The sequence below is a fragment of the Tupaia chinensis genome, unplaced genomic scaffold (assembly GCF_000334495.1).
Source record: "Tupaia chinensis unplaced genomic scaffold, TupChi_1.0 Scaffold000088_1, whole genome shotgun sequence".
Taxonomy (NCBI): domain Eukaryota; kingdom Metazoa; phylum Chordata; class Mammalia; order Scandentia; family Tupaiidae; genus Tupaia; species Tupaia belangeri.
Genome location: NW_006159550.1, coordinates 5982664 through 6007774, shown reverse-complemented (window position 1 = coordinate 6007774; position 25111 = coordinate 5982664).

Below are 25111 nucleotides of genomic sequence, written 5' to 3'. Positions count from 1 at the left end.
CCGAGAGTCCAAAATAAAGCCAGCCCACATTAAGCAAAACAGCCACATAAAACCTTTTCCTTATGTCTGGAGAGAAAGACTTTCGAAGTTCAAAGGGAGGCTATGTTTTCAGGCACTAAGCAGTCTTAGCAATAGTTTTAAAAGTCTATTTTAAAATGCTGAGACTTTTTCCCTGCATGGCCCTGACGTGTGGGTAGAGACCAATGGGCATTCCCTCTAGCAGAAGCCTCGGAGTCACAACTTGAAATCTGGACATTGGAAACAAGCGCTGCTAAAACATACCTCAGTGTGCCAGGACTGGGAGCTCGAGCTGTCAGACTGGAAGGCGGACCTCCTGCTCGGGCACCTGCAGACACTGAAAGGCAGGAGTCAGGTGGCCAGGTATGTATCTGGACCGAGACCAAGCTCCACCCAGGGAGTCCAGCCGGCCTTCCATGCAGGAACAGGCTGTGCACAGTGTAGCAGAGGGCCGGCACCACGGCCCAGGGACTAAGGGAGCTGGATCTCACATGGCTAACCATGGTTCAAATCCTGACCCCGGCAGCTTGACAAAAACACTAGGCTCACGTGTCCACATGCCCCAAATCCTGGCAGAATCAAGAATGGAGCTGATGGGATTGCAGGGTGACTTCCGCTCCCTCTCTTCCTCTCTGTCTCACTAGGCGAGCACACATGCTCTTTGGCGATTGAAAAAACACGAAAACAGAGTGCAACGGAAGCACCCTCCCACCTCCCTACGGGTGTGCACAGAGCACGTGCTGCACATGCACCCCCAGGACCCTCTACTGACACCCGCCCACGGCTTGTGCACCCTCACCGGGGAGAGCTGCTCTCCAAAAATAGGTGAGTCCTTACAAACAGAACACCAGCTCCCCACAGTTTCAGGCATCACCCAACTTCTAGCAGCTCAGACTTCTCCATCCCCTCCACTCTGTTCACCTCTTGAAACTCCAAGCAGATTTCCAGCACTCCTCCCAGGAAGAAGCCTTCCCACCCATCACCTGTGCACTTGTTCTGCACATCGCCAGGGGACTATCCGCAGAGGGTGGCTGCACAGTGGCCATCGACGCAGCGTAGACACCAGTGGCAACCCTCCAGTGGTCACTGGAATTCAGATCCGGCGCCCCACCATAAATCTGTCTCGGAGAGCAGAATGCTGGCCCCTTGTTTGAACAGGAACTCGCAGCCCATTCCCGGCAGCGTTTCCTTACACAGCTGTCAGCCCCTCACCGTGAGCGTGAAGACCGATCAGTGGCATGTCAAGCCCACGCACCCTCCGCAGGGGAGCACCTGGCAGAGCCCAGGACGCAGAACTCCTGCCATCAAACAGGAACTGTGACTGACGAAGGCACAGCTCAGAGGGCGAGCCATGAAGCCCATCTCCTGTGGCAGCCCCTCCCCTGTCCCTGTGAATTCTGGATGCGCAGAGGCCCAGAGACAGAAGGAAAGAGAGTGCCTAGGTCCCGGGCACGGCTCGGGCTGGAGTGCTGCGAACAGCACACGTGTCAGGTGACTCTGCTTCTGATCCTTCCCGCTGGCCCGAGCATGGGACTCATCACAGTCCCTGACCCCGTAAAACATCAAGCAGCTGTCGGAGGCTCGTGCTGCAGTTTGCAAAGGGCTCGCGGCTTTGCCTCCTTGCGGCTGGAACCACGTCTGTTCTTCGAGCTTGGAGTGCTCACCTCTACTCTCTCCAAACACTGTCCCGCTCCCCATGCTCAGGGCCACCAGCTCTCCAGCAGGCGGTGCCTAGAGATGAGAGGTCAAGCTGGCTGCAGACATCTGCCAGGGAGCACGGGAAGCCACGTGGAGGACCAGGCTAGCCTGGTGGCCCTCTAGTCACTGTCACCCTGTCCCACCTGAACGCGGCATGGAGGAGAGCAGAGTCCTCGTCACCTCAGGGCCTGCAGTGCAGAAGGCCAGGTCGGGCCCAGCCTGGGTGAGCAGCACTTACTCCGACAGGCTCTGCAGAAGGGCCGTGTGGTGGCGGTGGCATGGGGTAAAACAAGACTACGCTTACACATAAAACTGGACCAGCGGGAGTCGCTCCACATCTGCACCTCCTCTGAAGCAAACCCCAGGGCTCAGCCAGGTGACGCCCAGACTCTCACTCACAGAAGGACCCAGGCCCTCTGGGTCTCCAGCCACTGCACTGGACCAAGTCCTCAGCTGCAGGCCCACTGCATGCCAGGTTTCCCATGTCAGGGGCCGCTTCTCAGAGGCTGGGTGAGCCCTCAGGTAGCACCCACCAGGGACCAATGGCTTTGGAGCCGTGGGTGATCACATGTTCCAGGGCTGAGCACCAGGGGCCCTCAGGGGAGCACAGGCCACCTGCACAAGGCAGAGCAGCCGGCGGCCACTGGGGAGGAGCAGTGTCCCCTGGTGGAGCACCCACATGTCCACACCTGCAAGAACCTGCGTCTGCACCACGGAGGGGGGAACCTCGGCTGCAGGAGCGCGGTGCGCTCAGAAGAGGAGCAACCTGTCTCTGTTACATCTCTCTAGGTCTGCAGCGGAGGGCAGATGAAGAGGTCTAGAGATACTAAAATACTCTAAGAGGGTAAGCCTTCCAAAGAAGGGAAAACTTTCCTTTCATGTGGCTGCAGGCTCTCTCTCTCTCTCTCTCTCTCTCACACACACACACACACACACACACACACACACACACACACACACACACACACACACACACACACACACACACACACACACACACACACACACACACTCGCAGAGGGAAACTGCTATTCTAGAACCCAGCCTCTGTCTAATCCAAGTTCTCACATGACCTGTCACCTCTGTACAGTACACACCTCTGAGAGTTAATGTATCAAATCAAAAGCAAACAGCTGTCGGAGCCCAGTGCTGGAGTTTGTCCAGGGCTTATGGTTTTGCTTTGGTCAGCCCAGAGTGAGCCTGGAATCGCGGACCTGCACAGGCCTTCAGGAGCGCGTGGAGCCCTGCGGTTGGCGAAGCTCAGTACAACCCGGCTCAAATCCGGACAAGGGTCATGACAGTCAGGAGCAGAGGGCAGCCAGCCTTGACAGCAGCCACAGCTGGAGCCTGCTAGACCAACACCAGGGAGGGCGAGCCTGGCCAGAGATCATGCCTCCGCTCACCACTGCCGAGCGCATGGCCTCCCGAGAATGCAGGACAGCTGCCCTCGCGGGACCCTCTGGGTTTGCTGGTCATGCTGGCCGACTCCTGCTGTGAGGGTACGTACCCAGCGCTGTCCAGGCACAACGCGGCTTCCCTCCAGGTTTGCCTGCAGGCACGAAATCTGCCAGTCAGAGGGGCCATGGCCTCGATCCGTCCTCCACCTGTCCCCGAAGGAAGTCCTCAGACTCGCATCTTGCTCTGCAGTCTCTAGAAACCTGCTAGCTGCTTGCCCCTGCAAGGGAGCTACAGTCTGTTGGGGCCGCAGTCTTATCCTCTGAGCGGTTTACGGCTGTGGCGAAGGCCCTTGCTGAGACAGGAAGCAGGTTTTCTTGGAGCGCCCCTCATCTTTACGACCCTCCACCCCAGTCCCTGCCAAGTCTGCCAAGGCACCATCCACAATGAGCTTGTGCATGGGGAGGAGTCCAGGCTTGTTCAATGATTCCTTCTTTCCTTTTCTCTCTTTCTTTTTAAATAATTATTCATTTAATTTATGTATTATTAGTATTTAATTTGCTATAGGACACGTGCACTCACCAGAGAGACAGAGAGTGAGAGTGGAGAGAGAGAGAGAGAGACAGAGAGAAAGTGAGAAAGCAAGCCGCCTACAGTTCAAGGGACTCCAACCCCAGTCGGCCATGTGGGAGTCCAGTGCCTTAACTACCATGCCACCTGCTGCCACCTTACCTATTTTTTTAAGTAAGGGACCCCCTGATGGCTGTGTCCTGGTGGTTTTGTTTTAACTTTCTTTCTCTCTCCCTCTTTTCCTTGCTTTTTTCCTCTCTCTTTCTTTCTCTCTAGCTCTCTCTCTCTTTCTCTTTCTCTCTCTCTCTTTCTTTCTCTCTCTCTCTCTCTTTCTCTCTCTCTCTTTCTTTCTCCAGAGAAGAACCTCCACAAGGTCTTCGCACCGGACTCTCCCCGCAGCAGATCGTGGGTGACCGCACATGCAGCACAAGAGGACGTGGCCCGTGAAGCCTTCCACGTGGCCTCAGACTGTGCAGCACCGCACTGCCACTGCGCCACTGTGGCTGGCCTCATGATTTTTCTTTAAAAATAAAAAAACAATTTACTTTGAATCAGTATCAAATTTACAGTAAAATGTGCAACTCTAGTACAAAGAGCCTGTTTTCCTTCCTGACCCCCTGGGCAGGAATTTGCCAGCCGATGCCCCGTCACCCCTGCTACGTCAGAGCGCGCTGCCTCCAAGCAGTGGCTTTCTCCTCCGTGTCCGGCGGAATCCAGGAATTTGCGGTCAGCACAGGACTTCTTGTCCCTCAGGCTCCGGGCAATTTCACCAACTCTCCCAGGCACGGACTGGGTGGCTCAGCCTCACAAAGTACCACGTTTCACAGCACCCCCATCGGGCCTGTAACCCAAGGTTCATGGAAAGATTTTCAGACTAAGTTCTCACTGGGGGGTCGCCAACTTTGTAATTCACTCTTAGGGCCCAGGCTCCTCTCGGGAAGCCCAAGGCACAGCAGACTGCACCAGACGCTCAGCCCAGACCAGCCCGGCCGGCAGCGGAGAGGCCCACGTACAGGCCTGGTCGCTGCCCTGCAGACGCACATGGGCAGGGAGGAGAGTTCCCCGCACCTGGTCGGCCTGCGGCACTCCCAGCCTTTGGGTGATGCCGCCTCCTGCCATCTGCAACCGGAGTAAGCTGAGTGTGTGTCTGGCCAGAATTTCACAGTCCACAAAGGGACCTGAAGGCCTGTCACGTGGGGTCACGTGCAACGCATTACTCCATCTTAGGGACTGTCACATGCCCTCAGAGGGCCTCCCTCCTCTACGTCCTGGATCCTCGATTTCCCAGACACACGCGATAACTAATGTCCGCTCCACACATCTGTGGTCACCCTCATCCCGGCAGCCGTGACAACTGCAACCGCAAACTCACAAACTGTCCTGCACAAAAACGTGTTCCAGCACTTGCTGAGTCCCAGCCCCGCCTCTCAGTGACAAATGCCAGTTAATGCCAGAGAGGCGGGGTTGCAGCTTTATGACCCGTGGGCCAGCCTCTGGGGAGACGAGCTCCAGCTGGACCACTGCCAGCCACCGCACAGGCACACGGGTCACATTCACTGCCCTCCACGGAGCCCCTGACAGCACTGTGCCATAAGGTGACGGCACACAGGGGCTGAGGGTGCCAGGCAGCACCCCTGTCTCCGACACTGCGGGGTGATCTACCTGTACCCAGAGAGCCAGAACAGCCCGCCAGCATCCCGGGACCCTCCCAGAGTGTCAGCACCGGTAGCCACCTGTCTCCACGTGCTGTGTGAACCATGAAGCCATTTGAGTTGTTTCCAAAAAAGGAAACTCAAACACAAACACGTCAGTGTCACCCAGCAGGACTGTCCTTAGGAAGCACATGCTGAGTTTTCGTTCTTATGAATTTTTGTTTTAGTCTTTAGATTTATTTACTTACTTCTTCCATGAGCAAGAGGAACAAAGAGAGAGACAGACATTGTCCCAACAGGGTCCTATGCCGTGACCCACCTCTGCTGTAAGCCAGTCCCTCATCATGGGAGGCCTCTGGACTTGAACAGGGACCCCTCCCACGTAGGATCATCCCGCAGAACACATGACCACTGTGCCACCATCTGGCCCCAGTTTTCACATATTTTTCTACTCCTAAAATTTTATAAAATTGCTTTAGGGCATTAGTGCCAATTACAAAGCATTTTAATTAAGATGTGTTTTTAAATCCCACAACACTTCCCAGCACAAATGAAATAGCATCAGCGATAAAGTGCCATCTGAAAAGTCCTCAGATTTCACAAACATGTGAGGGAGGTGGAAAGGGTGGGAGAGAACACAGAACAGCCGCCCTTTTCAGTTACTCAAGGACACTTCAAAAATGGTCTCTTTCATCAAAGAGCTCGGGGAGGCTCCCACTTTCCCTTCAGGAGGAGGGCCTGCCATCTCTTATCTTCCCTCCAGATCATCACCTTGTCGTGACAGAGTAAGGTTTAAACCACTTTGAAACGGCAAAGAAGGGCCCGCTTCTTCAGGACGGAAGACAAAGCTGATGTCCTTCCAACCTGTACACATAAGGACACTGGGTCAAGTTCCCAAGGCTAAGATCCCGAGGATATTTCAAAGGACCTGGGATGGAGCTGACAGCCTTGTATCACCGTGCTCCAAAAGTCTGGCTCTTAGAATTAACAAGGCGCCTTCACGCTTAAAATAGCTGCAGAAGCCCATCAAGGAAGCCCTGCAGGAGCCCTTCCAGTGCAGAGGCGGGAGTGAAGGCGTCCAGGAGTGGGAAGCGAACTCTGCTGGCCCCGCCCCTGCTGGCCCCGCCCCTGCTGACCCCGCCCCTGCTGGCTCCCTCCAGAGGGACTTGGGAACTCCTGTCAGAAACCTGGGGCTCCATTAGGCACCATCTGAAAGTGACGGAAGAATCTGGCCCTCATATCACAAGTGAAATATGGACATTGAGGTGGTGCGGTTCAAGACCTGGGGCCAGCAGATGGCATGGTGGTTAAGGCACTGGACTCTCACATGGCTGACCACAGTTCAAGTCCCAAACCTGGCAGCCTGAAAATCATGCTGGGCACGTGTGTGTGCCCAAAATCCCAGGAGGAGAATGGTGGAGATAAACTGTGGCACGGCCATCCTCCAGGGGTGACTTCTCACTTCCCCTCTCCCTGTCTCTCTCTACATCTCTCCAGCAAGAGTGTGCACCCGATGGCAAAAAGCTCGAAAGAATAAAAAAGACATGCTACCCCAAATATGGCACTTCGGCATTTGAGAAAACAGCTGAAGCAGGAGGCCACTTTCACCTCCTCTTCCCTCAGCCCATCGGCCCTAACGCAGGTCATAAAACCCAGGAAGGACTTCCTGGCTTTTCCCTGAAGCAGGTCCTAAGACCGTCATGGAAGAGGGTCCCTCTGGAAACGCAGAAGGAAGGAGCTGAAGGGACAGACAGCACACAAAACCGAGCACACGGGCCTTGCTGTGCTTCCCCCGTCTATGACCGATAGCCCACGTCTGCCTTGTACAACCCTCCTCTCTCCCCAGCTACCTGCTCGCCACTGCACCTGTGCATAAAACGACGAAGAGACTTCGAAAGGTTCATAGAAAAAGTACCACGACAATACAAGTTCATGGTGGTGTGGAAGTATTTGAAACCCCATGGCTAGCTTTTACAATATGCACTTTCATGAACTTTTTGAAGAGTCCTCACACACAAATGGACCTGCTTCTCCATGCCCATGAAGGCTCCCATGCCACTTCAAGCGTACTGAACAAATCTGTATGCTTCTCTGCTGTGAATCTGTCAGGTTACAGGAGCCTCAACCAGGTGAGAAGATCTTTACAGGAGAAAACCATGGGCAGACTCTAGAGAAAATCAAGAGCTATTTCCTGGTCTCTAAGCAACTAGAGTAGCTGCATGCCCCATTTGGAACCAGTAAGACATCAGAGAAAATCTGTCAGGAGTTTTTCGGGGGGTTCCTACTTTCCTGATAAAAAGGACAAAGGTGAGAAGAGAGCCAGCTGGGGCTTCCCCTTCTTTGTCCCCACTGTGTGGATGTGATGTCTGGTGTTATAGCAGCCATCCTGAGACCATGAAGTGTGGGCAAAAGACAAAAGGCCAGCATACTTGGGATGAGGAAGAAGAGGTCAAGAGTTTGGATCCTTGTGACACCTTCCAGCTGCTTAATGAATCTGAAGCCACCTGCCCTGATTTCCAGTGAAGGAAACACAAACTGTCCTTATAGTAAAAGATACAGGCCGGTCTTCATTACTGCATCTCGCCGAATACTCTACCTCGAGTAGACAGGAATTCTTTTCACGAATTACCTCTAAATTCTATTCCCAAACTAAAGTCACATGGAAAATTAAAAACCAAGGATAAGGGCCAGCTGGTGGCATGGTAGTTAACGCAACTGGATCCCAAATGGCCGATTCCGTGGTTTAAGTCCTGGACCTCAATTCCACGGCTAAAGTCCTGGACCTCAATTCCACAGCTAAAGTCCTGGACCTCAATTCCATGGTTTAAGTCCTGGACCTCAATTCCACGGCTAAAGTCCTGGACCTCAATTCCACAGCTAAAGTCCTGGACCTCAATTCCATGGTTTAAGTCCTGGACCTCAATTCCACGGCTAAAGTCCTGGACCTCAATTCCACAGCTAAAGTCCTGGACCTCAATTCCATGGTTTAAGTCCTGGACCTCAATTCCACGGCTAAAGTCCTGGACCTCAATTCCACAGCTAAAGTCCTGGACCTCAATTCCATGGTTTAAGTCCTGGACCTCAATTCCACGGTGAAAGTCCTGGACCTCAATTCCATGGTTAAATTTCTGGGCCTAGCAGCTTGAAAAACATGACAAGCACGTGTGTGTGCCCAAAATCCTGAGAGGAGAATGGAAGAGAAGAGACTGCAATGTAGCCATAGCCCCAGAGGGTGATATCTCACTTTCCTTCTCTCTTTCTCTCTCTGTCTCTGTCTCTCTCTCTCTCTGGTGAGTGCATACTTCATATAGCAAAAACTCAAAAAACAAACAAACAAAAAAGTGAAAAGCAAAGGCAAATGGCACAGCTGCCTTGGAGGAAGCTGGGCACCTTCTCACATGGCTAACCTAGTGTTCACATACAGTCCAGCAGTCAGGCCCCATGTATTTGCCCAGATGAGCTGAAAACATATTTCCACACAAAACCCTGCACACACAAGCTCATGGCACCTTGAGTCATAGCTGCCAAACCAGGAAGTGGCCAAGATGTCCTTCAATATGTAAATGACTAAAGAAACCAAAGTACAGACATGCCATAGAGCATTACTCAGCTATGAAAAAGAAATGCTAGCAGGCCCCAAAAAGACCATGACGACTCTTAAGTGCATACTTCTAAAGTGAAGGAAATCATTCTGAAAAGACTACAGACTCCATGATTCCAATTACGTGACATTCTAGAAAAAGCAAATATGTTGACAAAGGTGTTGTCAGAGGTTGAAGGCCAGGAGGAGGGGACGGCAAGAACAGATGCAGAAGAGGGGCCCTTTAAGGCAGTGAGAGTACCCTGTGTGACTCCACAGTGGCGGATACATGTCATTACGCATTTGTCAAGGAAGGTACAACATGAAGGTGGGTCTTAATGGAACCCATGGGCGTTAATTAATAATAACAGATCAGTACTGGTCTGTAATGCTAACTGACGAGTGTGAACACTGCAAGATATTGACAGCAGAGAAAGCGGTGGGCTGGAACTCTGCACTGCCGACTAAATTTATTCTCGACATCCGAAACTGTTCTGAAAAATGAAGTGAGGAGATGGGGGGAATTCCTACAATTATAATAGTTTTCTTCCCAAGTCAGTCCAGAAAGTAACCCAACTGAAGGCGAGCAGGGCGAGGCTTGGCCGGCACCTCCCCCCTCACTGGTCCACAGGTCTCCATCTGTCGTCTCCAGCTCCCTCCGCATGACTCTCTGGACAGCTGGCAGCCCCTCTTTCCCCTTCACCCCGGCAGGAGCCTCTCCCATGCACGAGCCTGCTGCTCTGCACAGGTGACAGGGCACCGTGACGGCCACCGGCATCCGAGGTCCACTTGCTCAGCCTTGTAGCGCATCCCTGGGTTCTGTTATTTTCATCTCTGAGAATGACATTTCGGGCAAAGAGCACATCCTCTGGGTCCAGGTCGCCGGTGGCTCCGTGGCCTGTGAGGAACCAGACCTCACGGCAGGAGCTGGGCAGACCTCACGGCAGGAGCTGGGCAGGGGTGAAGGCCTGAAGCTCCGCGTACATTTACAGCCCGTGCGTGAGTCCTGGGACGCCTTTGAGCCACTTAATGAATGTGAGGCCACCCAGCCGATTTCTGGAGCAGGAAGCAGCACATGTCCCTGCTGTGAAGGACACAGGCTGGTCTTCTCACTGCCTTCACCTGCTACTGTACCGTCAGGAGCGCGTGAATTTTTTTCACAAATAACTTCTAAATTCCGTTCCCAAACTAAAGTCATATGGAAAGTGGAAACGCAGGGGTGAGGGCCGCCCTCACCGCTCTCCGTTACTGCCTGAGCCCCGCGTCCTGTCGGAGCACCACGGTGAAGATGCCAGCGTTCACCGTCGGCCCCACAATCCCAGTTCGGCTCGGAGTGCCGCAGCATTCTGGTGGGAAGCGTGCTCAGGGCTCCCAGTGACTGCGTTACGGCGAGTCGTGGAGTTATTTCATTATCCATTACAGTGGCCATCATGGAGGCAAAGTGTGGCCCTGAAATCATCCGGAAACCACACCCTCCCCCGCCCCAGTCCACGCAAAACCCTTCCACGAAGCCGGTCCCTGGTGCCAGGAAGGTTGGGGATGCTGCTTTAGACGGCCCTCTCTGCTGATGGGAGTAACAGCCTAGTAAATCATACATTCCCCAGGCCCTCGGGGTTGTTTCCATCGGGTTCTCTTACAACCCAGGCAGGGCTAAACCGCTCCCCACCTGCCAGCCCAGGAACCAGCCAGGGCTGAGCTCAAACCCTACTGAGGCCACGTAGCCGTGTGTGACTACAGTGAGAACCAGGAGGCACCCAGACCCGAGCTTTTCTAGGGCTGTCTGCCCACAGTTTTCTTTAGAGTTTGGAAAGCTAACTTGAAATTCGAGTTCTAGGGACCAGCAGTTAGCATAATGGCTATGTCGCTGGACTTCCATGTAGTCGACTATGGTTCGAGTCCCAGACCCAGTGGCTTCAACTCACGCCGGGTGCGTGTGTGTGCGTGCCCAGGATCCCAAGAGGAGAATGGAGAAGGGATTGCGGCGTGGCCATCCCCCCTGGGGGAGCGATTTCTTGCTTTCTGTCTCTCTGTCTCTCTCTTTCTAGCGGGAGCACATGCCCTGTAGCAAAAACCTCTCCAAAAAATGAAAAAAATTCGAGTTCTAAACAGACTGCAGTTGTAAGTGGTTAATTGCAACTTAATGGAAAACAAAACACTGGTTTAAGAAAAGCTACCTCAGCTATTGCCGACTAGCATCTCTCCTCTCTCTTTGTTCCTTTTTGTTTATTATTTTTCCAAATAAAATGCAAATGGCACACGATCAGGAGTCCTCTCTGAGGTGCCGGCTGAGCACAGGCTCCCTGGAGAGGTCACTGTGGCCAGTTCAGGGAAGCCGTGCTAACGGGAGCCACCAGCTGAGAATGACATGGCCATGAGACAGCATAATGGGATGGTAACGGGATTTTATCTGAATGAATCACTCCCCAGAGTAGGGCATGGGTGTTTCTAATACCTCCAGACCAAAACAAGAATGAGTGCTAAGTAATGATTCCTCCAGGTCAGGCTTTTTCACAACTGCCAGCCTTTGTACACACTATTCCCTTCACCCAGAATGCCCCACGCCTCACCCCACCCCCTCTGTGTCACGCTCAGATGTCAACTTCTTGGCTGTAATCCTAGCATTAGGATTTCATCCTAACATCATGCAGATATGTAACTATTATACCAATATGTAGTACTCGAATATAGGGCAGTGCCCTGGCGCTGCCCTGGTAGTGTACCGGTCTGCAGTATTCACACAGAGGACAGCGCACTGGTGCTATCGTAGTATCAGGGTACAATGGGAAGGGTCCCAATGTCCACAGTGGTCACTCAGCACTGTCTCTGCCCCATTCTGCCTGCCACCTTCGTCCTCTCATGGTGACCGTCATTTTGTGTCTCCATCCCCACCTGACAGAAAGCTCCAGAGGACCTGACCACCCTCTGTGACAGTCTGTGGTTCGGAGTGGGTCATCCACAGATGTCACTCAACACACGAGCATGCAGGTGAACTCTCCAGCCATCCCGTGCAGCTGCCATAAACACCCCGTGGATAAACTCTTTCGGCAAATGTGCTCAGCTTGACGAGACATTAGCATGCATCTGCGCATCATTTAACACAGAGATAAGCCCACTAAGTTTAACTCTGGGGAAAGCTGGCTTCTCTGCAATTATTATTTCAAAGCACAGAGAAACTCAGAAACAAAGGACGTCTCTTAACTAAAACAAACATATTTCCATGATGCTTTGACTGATACAAATATCTGTGATGAAATGGAACACACGGATTTAAAAATGCTCTCCTTGCGGCAATATGCTCCTTCATGTCACATCTTAGGCGCCCACAGAGCAGTCCAACTTGGTCAGGCCTGCAGGGACTTAGGGTCCAGGCTCATTAGTGGGAACAGTCAGGAAGACAGGCGTGTAGACAACGCCGTGGCAGTGACACGCAGACAGGCTAACCCGGCCCAGCAGTCACCTGCTAGGGCTCCCACCGCATCCTAGGGCAATCCAGGTGTCCCGACTTAACAGCCTCAGCAGACAGGGCACATGCTGACCTGCCCAGAGGTCACGCTGCTGGTCTCAACAGCTGGCCTCCAGGGGTGGGTCTCCGAGGGCTGACCTGAGGAACACGGGTGGGAGTCCAGTGGGGAACCAGCCTAATATGGGAAATGTCAACACTGACCAGTAACTGCCAGAGCACTCGGCCACGGGCGGCCCAGGACAGTGAAGTGTGAGCTGCAGAGCTGAGGTTCCACCAGGCTTCGGGGGCATCTGCGAGCTGCTCGAGGATAACCTGAGTGCTTGAGCACTCACCTGCGCTCAGTGCACCGTAGGCTCATGCCGCAGTTCGTGCAAATGCCTGGTTCGGGCCCGGGTCACAGTTCTGCCCTCTTACTGTGCTGGTGAACAGGGAGAGACAGGATGAAGAAGGAGTCTCTGTTCTCACCGTCTCTCATTGCTTCCCACTCCGCGTGCCCTCCCATTAGAGCTATCTGGCCGGAAATCTCAACAGCAGGGAGGCTGAGAACCCAGCCCTAGAACTCAGGACTACGGCTGTTTGCATATTCCAATTACTGAAGTAGATCATCTCTCGGCACAAGACGAACTGTCTACACCTCTTCGGCAGTCACTAGCTGAAGTTTGGGTGCTCCAGATCCCTAAAACTACCTGCCACGTTTCCACATCCTTAAAAATATAAAAAGTAAAAAGGCACCAGAGGCTTCGGATGTACTTTCCCTCCGAACCCTGAAGGCGTAAAATGTTCCTGACACCCAAACTACTGTCTTTGGTGGGCTACACAGTGTGGTCAAACAGCCGCACCACAGTGAGGTCCCCAGAGACACCCTCCTGCCCCCAGCCCCTCGTCTCGCCCCTCAGTCTTGGAGTCTAGTGAGGCTGTCAGCTGCCAGTTAGTGGGGACAAACCGCGTGTCTTCTGGGACACCCTCCTACATCACGTTTTGGTAAGTCAAGTGAATTAAAGTGGGGCATTCATAAAGGAGCTGGCTAGTGGGCCTCCTGTGACGCTGGGCTCGCCCAGTCGTCTCTGCCCGACTTCCATGCTGGACTAAGCAGCTCGACTACACCCCAGGTGCTGACGGGGCACACACATGGCAACATCTTATACCCAGCTTCTAAGAGAAACAAGCTCCCCCGTCTACAGATAAACTCATAACGCTCATCCTCACTACCCTGAGACTAGGCCTGCTACTGTCTAGAGTCAAAAGAGGAATCAATCAATAACCCTCAGACTATACTGATGCAGAGACAAAACTGGTTCAATAACTCCAGAGATACTTTTTGTAAGAGAGATTTTTGCTATAGGGCACATGCACGCACTGGAGAGACAGAGACACAGAAAGTGAGAAATCACCCCTAGGGGGAATGGTCATGCTGCAATCCCTTCTCTTCCATTCTCCTCTCGGGATTTTGGGCACACATGCACACGCACCCAGCATGAGTTTTCAGCCACCAGGTCTGAGACTTGAACTGTGGTCAACTACATGGGAGTCTGGCGATGTAGCCGTTAAGTCTGCTGGTCCCCCACTCCCTTTTTTTAAGAGTGGTGTTTGTTTGCTTTGTTTTGTTTTTGGGTTTTTTATTTGTGTGTTTGTTTTTGGTGTAGGAAACATGTGCTTGCTGGAGAGACAGAGATAGAAAGTGAGAGATCACTCCCCGGGGGGATGGCCATGCCACAGTCCCCTCTCCTCTAGTTTCCTCTCAGGATGTGGGGTACACATGCACACACCTGGCATGAGTTTGAAGTCACTGGATGAAAGACTGAACTGCTGTCAGCTACATGGGAATCTAGAGACTTAAAACTTGCTGGCCCTCATTTTTTCTTTTTTTTTTTGGAGAGATTTTCACTGTAGGGCGCGTGCGCTCGCCAGACAGACAGAGAGAGACATAGAGACAGAAAGCGAGAAATCACCCCCTAGGGGGGATGGTCACGCCGCAATCCCTTCTCCTCCATTCTCCTCTTGGGATCTTGGGCATGCACGCACACGCGCCCGGCGTGAGTTTTAAGCCACCGGGTCCGGGACGCGAACCGCGGTCGACTACGTGGGAGTCCAGCGACATAGCCATTACACTAACTGCTGGTTCCCACTGGCCCTCATTTTTAAAACATTTGTCAAGACTAACTGATAGACTGGTGGTTCAGGCAGCTGGGTCCCACATGGCTGACTGCATGGTTCAAGTCTGGGACCAGGATGCTGGAGAAATCATGCCGGACATGTGTGCACTTGTGCCCAAAATCCCAAGAGGAAAATGGAAAAGGAGGGACTGTGGTGTGGCCATCCTCCCCAAGGGGCACGTTCTCACTTCTCCCCTCTATCTTTGGCAAGCATAAGCAACCTTTGGCAAATTAAAGGGGAAAATATTTCAGACCTGTGGTCACCAGGGGTCAGGAATGGGGCAGGAGCTGGGGGCAGTGGGTCACTATAGAGAGGTACCTCTGGGGAGCTTGTGTGTAGAGATGGACTGTTCTGTGTCTTTGTTTTATATATATAGGTGTGTATATATATTTTGAAGGTTTTGACCATGGGTCATGTGCGCTTGCCAAAGAGACAAAGAGAAACAGTGAGGCGGAAGTAGGGACTCCCTTCCCCGGGGGATGGCAGTGCCACAGTCCCTTCTCTTCTGTTCTCCTCCCGGGATTTGGGGCATGCATGCTCACACACCTGGTGTGAGTTTCAAGCTGCCGGATCTGGGACTCAAACCACAGTTGGCTACTTGGGAGCACCTTAACTACCATACCATCTGCTGGCTCCAAGCTCTGTGTCTTGATTGTGATTGTGGTTAAAAGGATCTATATGAGCAATAAAATTCAACAACTATAAGTGCACACAAAAATAGACTGACTGCACGTAAAAGTTGATGAACCCCCAATAATGAAGCCCACAGTCGAGGCCGCGGCACCGTGAGGACGTCAGCTGACTAGCTCAGCACTACTCTAATTGTGTAAGGTACCACTGTCAGGGGGGGTGGGATAAGAGACTTTTCTAGGCTTAAAAAAAATGGAGGGACAGGGATTTTTTTTTTTTTTAAGCCTATGATTAGTTCAAAATTTTGAGTTTTTTAATTAAAAATGAAAAATATCTCTCTCATGGAAAGATGTTCAACATCCTACCTACGTCATTAGGGAACTGGAAATTAACATGACAGTCTATCAGACCTATCAGAATTACTGAGATGACACTGACAGCACCGGGCTGCCGAGGACGTGGAGCAACGGAAACTCTCACTTGCTGCTGACAGACGAAAAGGGCACAGCCACTCTGGAAAGCAGCTAGGCAGCCTCTTATAAAAATAACACTCTTACCTACCATGTAGCAACTAGACCTCGACCCCTCGGTCCACATTCGAATAGGCCGAAAAGTTATGTCCATACAAAACCTCGCACGCAAGTGTTTCAGCAGCTTTACTCATTAGTGACAAAACGCAGAAGCAACCAAGACATCCTTCCACAGGTGGAGAGACAGATCCTGGTTCGGCCACACATGCACAGCACTGCGTGATAGGCCGGTACTGCACCATGAAAAATGGGTACATTTTAAATGCATGATACAGAGTGTGTGTACACATCCGTGTGAAGGAGGGTGCCCCTTCAGCAGGGTGTCGTCATGCCGCGATCCCCTCCCAGCCCCCAGCTGTCAGGATCGGGGTGCCTGTGCACATGCCTGGAGTGTTTTCAGACCGACCTGGGGATCTGAACCTGCGACTGGCCATATGGCTCCAGCACTGCAGTTCAGTTTGCGATCAGCTGTGCCTTCGATGTTTATTTCTAGGTGAAGAATGCCGCTTGAAGGGTTCCAGTTTGATCCCAACGACGTGACAGTCTGGAAAGGGTAAACCCACAGAGACAGTGAAAACATCAGGAACTGCCAGGGCTGGAGGAGAGGACTGGGAATGTGGACGCCCCACGCGGTACATCTGCCCAGATTCAGAGCTGCACAAAAGGAAGAGGGGTCCGTGACGCGAGCCAGGCCCGTGCGTCAGTGACGATGCATCACGCGCCCCATCGTTGTGACAGGTGGGCCTGGTAACGCGGAGTGTTAACCAGCGGGGAGCCTGGGCAAGGGGCGGGGGTATACACCTTGTATTCGATTTTTCTTAAAATCTAAGCCTATGATTAGTTCAAAATTTTGAGTTTTTTAATTAAAAATGAAAAATATCTCTCTCATGGAAAGATGTTCAACATCCTACCTACGTCATTAGGGAACTGGAAATTAACATGACAGTCTATCAGACCTATCAGAATTACTGAGATGACACTGACAGCACCGGGCTGCCGAGGACGTGGAGCAACGGAAACTCTCACTTGCTGCTGACAGACGAAAAGGGCACAGCCACTCTGGAAAGCAGCTAGGCAGCCTCTTATAAAAATAACACTCTTACCTACCATGTAGCAACTAGACCTCGACCCCTCGGTCCACATTCGAATAGGCCGAAAAGTTATGTCCATACAAAACCTCGCACGCAAGTGTTTCAGCAGCTTTACTCATTAGTGACAAAACGCAGAAGCAACCAAGACATCCTTCCACAGGTGGAGAGACAGATCCTGGTTCGGCCACACATGCACAGCACTGCGTGATAGGCCGGTACTGCACCATGAAAAATGGGTACATTTTAAATGCATGATACAGAGTGTGTGTACACATCCGTGTGAAGGAGGGTGCCCCTTCAGCAGGGTGTCGTCATGCCGCGATCCCCTCCCAGCCCCCAGCTGTCAGGATCGGGGTGCCTGTGCACATGCCTGGAGTGTTTTCAGACCGACCTGGGGATCTGAACCTGCGACTGGCCATATGGCTCCAGCACTGCAGTTCAGTTTGCGATCAGCTGTGCCTTCGATGTTTATTTCTAGGTGAAGAATGCCGCTTGAAGGGTTCCAGTTTGATCCCAACGACGTGACAGTCTGGAAAGGGTAAACCCACAGAGACAGTGAAAACATCAGGAACTGCCAGGGCTGGAGGAGAGGACTGGGAATGTGGACGCCCCACGCGGTACATCTGCCCAGATTCAGAGCTGCACAAAAGGAAGAGGGGTCCGTGACGCGAGCCAGGCCCGTGCGTCAGTGACGATGCATCACGCGCCCCATCGTTGTGACAGGTGGGCCTGGTAACGCGGAGTGTTAACCAGCGGGGAGCCTGGGCAAGGGGCGGGGGTATACACCTTGTATTCGATTTTTCTTAAAATCTAAAACTCTAAGAAATAAGGTATGCATCTAAAAAATCCAATCTTAAAAAAACTGATTGACTAACGGTTGAGCAAACACAAGAGATGGGTGTGAATGTCACACGAGGTGTGCGTGGAGGAGGGGGGCCTAACGAGGGACATTTGGAGAAGGGACACGGAGGCAGAGCATTGACGGGATGGGAGGTGTGGAGATATTTTGGTCAACGGGTCTGGGGAGAAATGTGCACATATCGAAATGGTCTCACTGTAAGTCAAACAATGTGACTGAAAGTATATACAAAAAAAAAATAATAATAATGTGGAAAAAAATAAAAATACAAAAATACAAAAAAAAAATACTAATCTCAAAAACTTGCGTCAAGTCTGTTCATAAGGAAAGCCCGCCATGGCAAAGACAGTGAATGCACACGAGACACGGCGTGGCCCTGGAGTCCACACCCGTACCTGCATCCTGACAGTCCCCGCCTAGAAACAGCCATCGTGCAGCACGGCCTCCACACGGTGACACCTGTGAGAATGTCTGATGGCAACAGAGCGTCCTGCGAGCCCAGTTACACAACAGACCAACGTAAGGAAGTTGAAGCCCCTGAGAGACCCAGGCACCCTGTCTACCTAAACATGCCTCACCCTCTAATGCGCTGAGAAACACAGTAGTAAGCAGAGGTAAGCCCCTCCCTCACGCTCTGATGCATTTCAATGGGATTCTGTCACTGGTCAGAGCTGGTCAAAATAACAGCTAAACAAGACCTGCACACCTACGTTCATTAAATGCGCATCGATTGATTTATGGTTAAGAAAAAAAAGGAGTATGTATGTGAAAAGGGAAATCCTGCCACATGCAGCAATGTGGGTGTGCCCCAAGGACATTACATGGAGTAGATGAGCCAGCACAGGCAGACAAACACTGAAGTCAAACTGGCGGACACAGAAAGCAGGACTGTGGCCAGGGCTGGGACAGAAACATGGCAGCTGTTACCCCAGGGACTGTTCCGGCCACGGAACAGGAAAACGTCCGGAGATCTGTCGCACAGCCTGTGTGCACCGCTCACACCACAGGCCTGCACGCTCGCGGCTCAGGCTGCACCACAGTAAAAAGGCTTAATCACACCAGTGGGCGTGACTCTCACAGAATCATCTGGACCTTCCACCTGCTGTGGCTCTGATCAAGACTCTGAAAGCCCACGTGAAACTGATGCATGAGAGGACAGAGTTCAGCACGGACCCCACAGAGTTCCAGCACAAAAGACGCAGAAGCTCACTACAACAGGGATCTTGTAATTAAAGAAAAGAGAGAGAAAGAGAGAAAAAGGGGACAAAATCAGTTCCCTAAAACCTCCTGGACGCCAGGACCTGCAGGCGGTACTCCAGGTTGGGCCTCAGAAGAACTACGCTAATTTCAGTAAACATCTTAACTAGTAAGCAACGAAAAGGATCATTCGTGAAACAGCGCTCTGGTGGGGATTTAAGTGTGTTTAACTGCCTCCTCTTAGCAACTTTAAATGGCAAGTGTCCTCATCTACGGCTACGTAACAGAAGCATCCCCAAACTTAATGGCTTCAAACATCATTTATTTCCTCATGAAACTACAGTTGGCCAGGACTTGTCTACGCCCCATGAAATCACCCAGGGAACTTGAGTGGGGCTTATGGGAAAACCCGCTTTCCTTTTGCTCACTCCATGGCTGGCCACTCGGTGCTACCCGTGAGCCGGCAGCTCAGCCAAGCCCGTGGCTGGTGGCCTCAGTCCCTCACACCTGGGCCTCCCCATGGGCTGATGGGGTTCTGCACAGCATGGTGGCCAGGCTGTCAGAACAAGACTGCAGGGCGACACGAGAGTACCTGGCATTTTCATCATGTGGCCTTGCAAGTCAGAGTGTCACTTCTGCTGTCCTCTCCAGGGGAATGCTGTCCCAACGTTCCACTCAAGATCAAAGGGAAGGGACATCAACTCTATTGCCAGGTGACAGAGGTGTCATGGGGATACTGGAAGACCATATGTGACAAGAGATATTGGCATGGCCGCCGACTGAAAACACAACCTGCCTCAGTAAGTACCCACGTCATCATTTTGTACACGGGAGAAAGTGAGTCTTAAAAAGGCAATTAACCCCACTCCCCCCCTCACAGCCACACAGCTGTTAAGTAATGGAGCCGGAATCCGCACCTGGACATTTCTGACTTCCAGTCAAAGCCCTCAATCACCATGACTGCTCTGTTTCCCAGTTCCTCCACAGTGCCCACCGTAACTTCCCTGACTGGGATGGTCTCTACTGTTCATGCACATGAAGGGCCTGTTTCATGCAAGTGACATGCAAATCAACTGGGACTCGCCAGCACCCTTCCAGTCTAGTGACTGACACACCCAGAGCTCCCCACCCACCAAGTTAGGTAAAGCTTCTCTCCTGTACTGAAGCATGAACACCCTTCGCGTACAGAGCTGGAATGTTGGAAGACACAAGGCCGACAGTGCGCTTGGATCTTGGGGTCAGCCTGCAGACACGCAGGCCCACACTCACGGGCCCAAGACCCTGAGAAGCTGGAGGGCTGAGGGAAGGGGGTCACGGCATGAAGAGACCCTGCAGAGTACACTTCTCTCTCCCTCTGTCTCTCTCATTCCCCCGCCCATGAACTAGAAATAATTTAAAGTATGAGCTCCTTGAAAGAAAGGATCCCGTTTAGCAAAACCTAGCACCTGCATATAACTCAGCTCCCCTCCTTGACCACAGCAGGGTCCAGTGACTGCTCATCTGTGATAGACCGACTTGTCCACATGCCTGTCTCCCCAGCCCCCACCGGGCTGGACACCTGTGTCCAGCATCTTCCCCTCCCTCGGTCACACTCGCACAAGCCTGTACAGCGGTCCTTCAACAGGTGCTCTGCGGAGTAGAGGGTGACTGAAGGACGGCATTAGGGGAAGATGGAAAGAGCAGTAAGGCAGGGTTATAGGCACTTCCTTCGACCCAACAGGGCAACACCAATACATGAAAACACAAGATGCCACAGTCATTGGGCTGCCGGCCCAGGCCTAAAGAAAGGCGTATTGGGGGGAAGAAATCAAACCCCGAGGGTTTCAGGCTGGAGAGGAACAGAACTGCAAAGGGAAGCTGACACAAAAAGGCTTTTAGTTGAACGAGGAAAAGGATGCAGTCTACAAGCCTCCTGGTGGACTCTGACCCTCCTGTCACCCTCCCCACATGGATCCTGGGGTCAGGGCCTGGTGCAGGAGGGTGACAGGAGGAGGAAGGGAATTCATGTTTTCCGACGCCTCCTCTACAGCAGGCACTCTGCTAAGAGCTTGGGCTTTTTACTCCCACTTAGACATTTTCATAATAAAACCTGGAGCAGCTGGAACAGGAAGTAGGAACAAGAAATAGCACATTTTACTGGCTTTTAGGAACCCAAATTAAGAAATAATTAAGGAAAAGCAGGAACTGATTCTACCTTACCACTACCCTAGATGGGAAATCCTACAGGTATGAGGCACTGGGCTGTTCATGGGGAATGCGAAGACCACCCTGTCCCTCCCTGCAGCACCTCTGTAAATAAAGTCTCCCTTCTCTCGTTGCCCACTCAGCCCTGGCTTCTCGGCTTCCCCATGGGCCACGTCACCTCTGCTCTCTGAAGAGGAGTCCCTGCAGCAAGCCGCGCGCTCTCTTTTCCAGGAAACGCGGGCGCAGTGCCTTGTAGCTGTGACGGGATGGAAAGTGGTGGCGAGGGAAAGGCCCGGCCTCTGTGCTTCCCATCCCCGAAACTCTTTAGAGAAACGTCATTTTGCTGCCAGTTGCCCTGTGTGTGGTAAATGAGGAAAAGGACTTCGCTTCTCCGATCCCCCTGTTGTATGAAAGGGCCCCTGTTGCACGCACAACCTACAGAAAAGGTCTCTCTTGTAGCGGGGGCCTCAGAAGTGCACTCTTACATCGAGAACGCTAATACTCAGATGACTAATGAGCCTATTGCTCTGTATCTGGTTCATAAAATCCCTCTGGCCCTTCTGGTCATCATCCGAGGCTCTTGGCAAAGGCGCACGCACCCTCGTTTCTCAGAGCTGTGCCTGCCCCGGCAGCACTACCAGGAGGGGCGAGGGGACGCGGTTGCCGGCTTCAGGTCTGGTCTCAATGAGAAGGGCACTGGTGTCTCCACTGTCACACCGCTGTGTGGTTCGGCCCCACGTATGCACTTGGTTCGTGTGGGCTCCACAGAGGAGCACACGCTATCCACGTGAAAGTCGCCTTCCTTACCTGGCCTGCCTCCTGCCTCGGCCCACGGTATGGACGTGCAGGCAGAAGCGCACAGACCGTGGTTCAGGGCCTCCGCTCCAGTGTGAGGTGCCGACCGTGAGGCCGGGCAGGGCGCAGTCACGGCACAGTGGACGTGCACGGGACAGGTCCCAGCTCATGTCCTGAGTCCTCCCTGGGCACCCCAGGTACGTCTGCATTCTGCTCTGGGCTAGCTAAGGCTGGGGGCAGATTGCGGTGTGAGGACCTGGCTGGAGGTGTCTGTCTGTCTCTGGTTCTCATGTAAGAAACTATGGAAAAAACTGTGCAAGAAATAAAACACAGAGGAGAATTCTGACGCTTAAAGTACATTTTACGACGCAATTTGGGATCCTTGAACAGATGAGTTCTCCAAAAGGACAAACCGAATTCCTAAGGGGAAAATCCCAAGAAGGAACAGGTGGATACACACAGAGGCTCCCAGACGGCCCTGTTCCCGGGGTCCACAGTGCTTGTGGGGCTCTCCTGGGCAGAGGGGACCCCGTGCCCCCTCCCCCACTCAGAGCCACTTACTTCCCGTCTGCTTCACCCAGCAGGCAGGCGGCTCCTGCCTGGTGCACCAAGGTGTACTTGGACACCCGGCCGAGGAGCTGAAGGCATTAGTGGTGGCAGCTTCCCAACCGAACAGCACAGCACAGTGCTGAGGCGGCACTGCAGAGAGACCAGCGGGACCAGCGGGTGGTGCAGCCATTAAGATGCTGGACTTGCACACAGCCAACTGCTGTTCAAGTCCCAAACCCAGTGGCTTGAAAATCACACTGGGCGCATATGCATGCATGACCAAGATCCTGGGAGGAGAGTGGAGGAGAAGGGATTGTGGCATGGCCATCCTCCTAGGGAGGGTGATTGCTCACTTTCCCTCTCACTGTGACTGTCTCTCTCTCCCCAGTGAGTACATGCACCCTAACACAAAAACCTCTAAAAAAAAAAAAAGACTGGCGGGGACCCAGGGAAGGGGGGGGGCCTCTGTAAATAAAGTCTCCCTTCTCTCGTTGCCCACTCAGCCCTGGCTTCTCGGCTTCCCCATGGGCCACGTCACCTCTGCTCTCTGAAGAGGAGTCCCTGCAGCAAGCCGCGCGCTCTCTTTTCCAGGAAACGCGGGCGCAGTGCCTTGTAGCTGTGACGGGATGGAAAGTGGTGGCGAGGGAAAGGCCCGGCCTCTGTGCTTCCCATCCCCGAAACTCTTTAGAGAAACGTCATTTTGCTGCCAGTTGCCCTGTGTGTGGTAAATGAGGAAAAGGACTTCGCTTCTCCGATCCCCCTGTTGTATGAAAGGGCCCCTGTTGCACGCACAACCTACAGAAAAGGTCTCTCTTGTAGCGGGGGCCTCAGAAGTGCACTCTTACATCGAGAACGCTAATACTCAGATGACTAATGAGCCTATTGCTCTGTATCTGGTTCATAAAATCCCTCTGGCCCTTCTGGTCATCATCCGAGGCTCTTGGCAAAGGCGCACGCACCCTCGTTTCTCAGAGCTGTGCCTGCCCCGGCAGCACTACCAGGAGGGGCGAGGGGACGCGGTTGCCGGCTTCAGGTCTGGTCTCAATGAGAAGGGCACTGGTGTCTCCACTGTCACACCGCTGTGTGGTTCGGCCCCACGTATGCACTTGGTTCGTGTGGGCTCCACAGAGGAGCACACGCTATCCACGTGAAAGTCGCCTTCCTTACCTGGCCTGCCTCCTGCCTCGGCCCACGGTATGGACGTGCAGGCAGAAGCGCACAGACCGTGGTTCAGGGCCTCCGCTCCAGTGTGAGGTGCCGACCGTGAGGCCGGGCAGGGCGCAGTCACGGCACAGTGGACGTGCACGGGACAGGTCCCAGCTCATGTCCTGAGTCCTCCCTGGGCACCCCAGGTACGTCTGCATTCTGCTCTGGGCTAGCTAAGGCTGGGGGCAGATTGCGGTGTGAGGACCTGGCTGGAGGTGTCTGTCTGTCTCTGGTTCTCATGTAAGAAACTATGGAAAAAACTGTGCAAGAAATAAAACACAGAGGAGAATTCTGACGCTTAAAGTACATTTTACGACGCAATTTGGGATCCTTGAACAGATGAGTTCTCCAAAAGGACAAACCGAATTCCTAAGGGGAAAATCCCAAGAAGGAACAGGTGGATACCCACAGAGGCTCCCAGACGGCCCTGTTCCCGGGGTCCACAGTGCTTGTGGGGCTCTCCTGGGCAGAGGGGACCCCGTGCACCCTACCCCACTCAGAGCCACTTACTTCCCGTCTGCTTCACCCAGCAGGCAGGCGGCTCCTGCCTGGTGCACCAAGGTGTACTTGGACACCCGGCCGAGGAGCTGAAGGCATTAGTGGTGGCAGCTTCCCAACCGAACAGCACAGCACAGTGCTGAGGCGGCACTGCAGAGGGACCAGCGGGGCCAGATTAAGATGCTGGACTTGCACACAGCCAACTGCTGTTCAAGTCCCAAACCCAGTGGCTTGAAAATCACACTGGGCGCATATGCATGCATGACCAAGATCCTGGGAGGAGAGTGGAGGAGAAGGGATTGTGGCATGGCCATCCTCCTAGGGAGGGTGATTGCTCACTTTCCCTCTCACTGTGACTGTCTCTCTCTCCCCAGTGAGTACATGCACCCTAACACAAAAACCTCTAAAAAAAAAAAAAGACTGGCGGGCCAGCAGAGAAGGGGTGGTTAGGGTCTGGACTCCCACTTGGCCGACCGTGGTTTGAATCTGAGACCCATGGCTTGAAAATCATGCCAGGCGTGTGTGCACGTGCACCCCAAATGCCAGGAAGACAGGGATCGGGTGTGTCATACCCCTGGGAGTGATCTCTCGCTCTCCCTCTCACTGTCTGCCTCTGCCTCTTTCTAGTGTGGACACACGCTATGACAAAAACCTAAAAGAAAAAGAAAAAAAAAAGACCACTGCAACTATTAGTTTTGCTCTGTCACTTTTCCCGAGAACGATATTGGTTTTCAAACATATGCGTACACTCTTTGGTAATCCCGTCTGACTTCTTCTCCCCCAACTTACTGAGGTGACTCTCCTCGAACACACAAACTACATGGGAAGTGATGCCACGTGATTTCCAACAATCACAGGAAAAGCTTGCAGCTGCCGCTGGGCCATCTCTTACACTCTGGCTCTGAAGGCAGCCAGCCACCATGTGCGGAGGACACTCGAACAGCCTTGGCAGACAGCTACACCAGCGGCATCGTGCCAGTCAGGCAGGACCGCGCCCGAGATCTCGTAGAGACCCCCAGCCCCGCTCAGGCCTTCAGCTGGC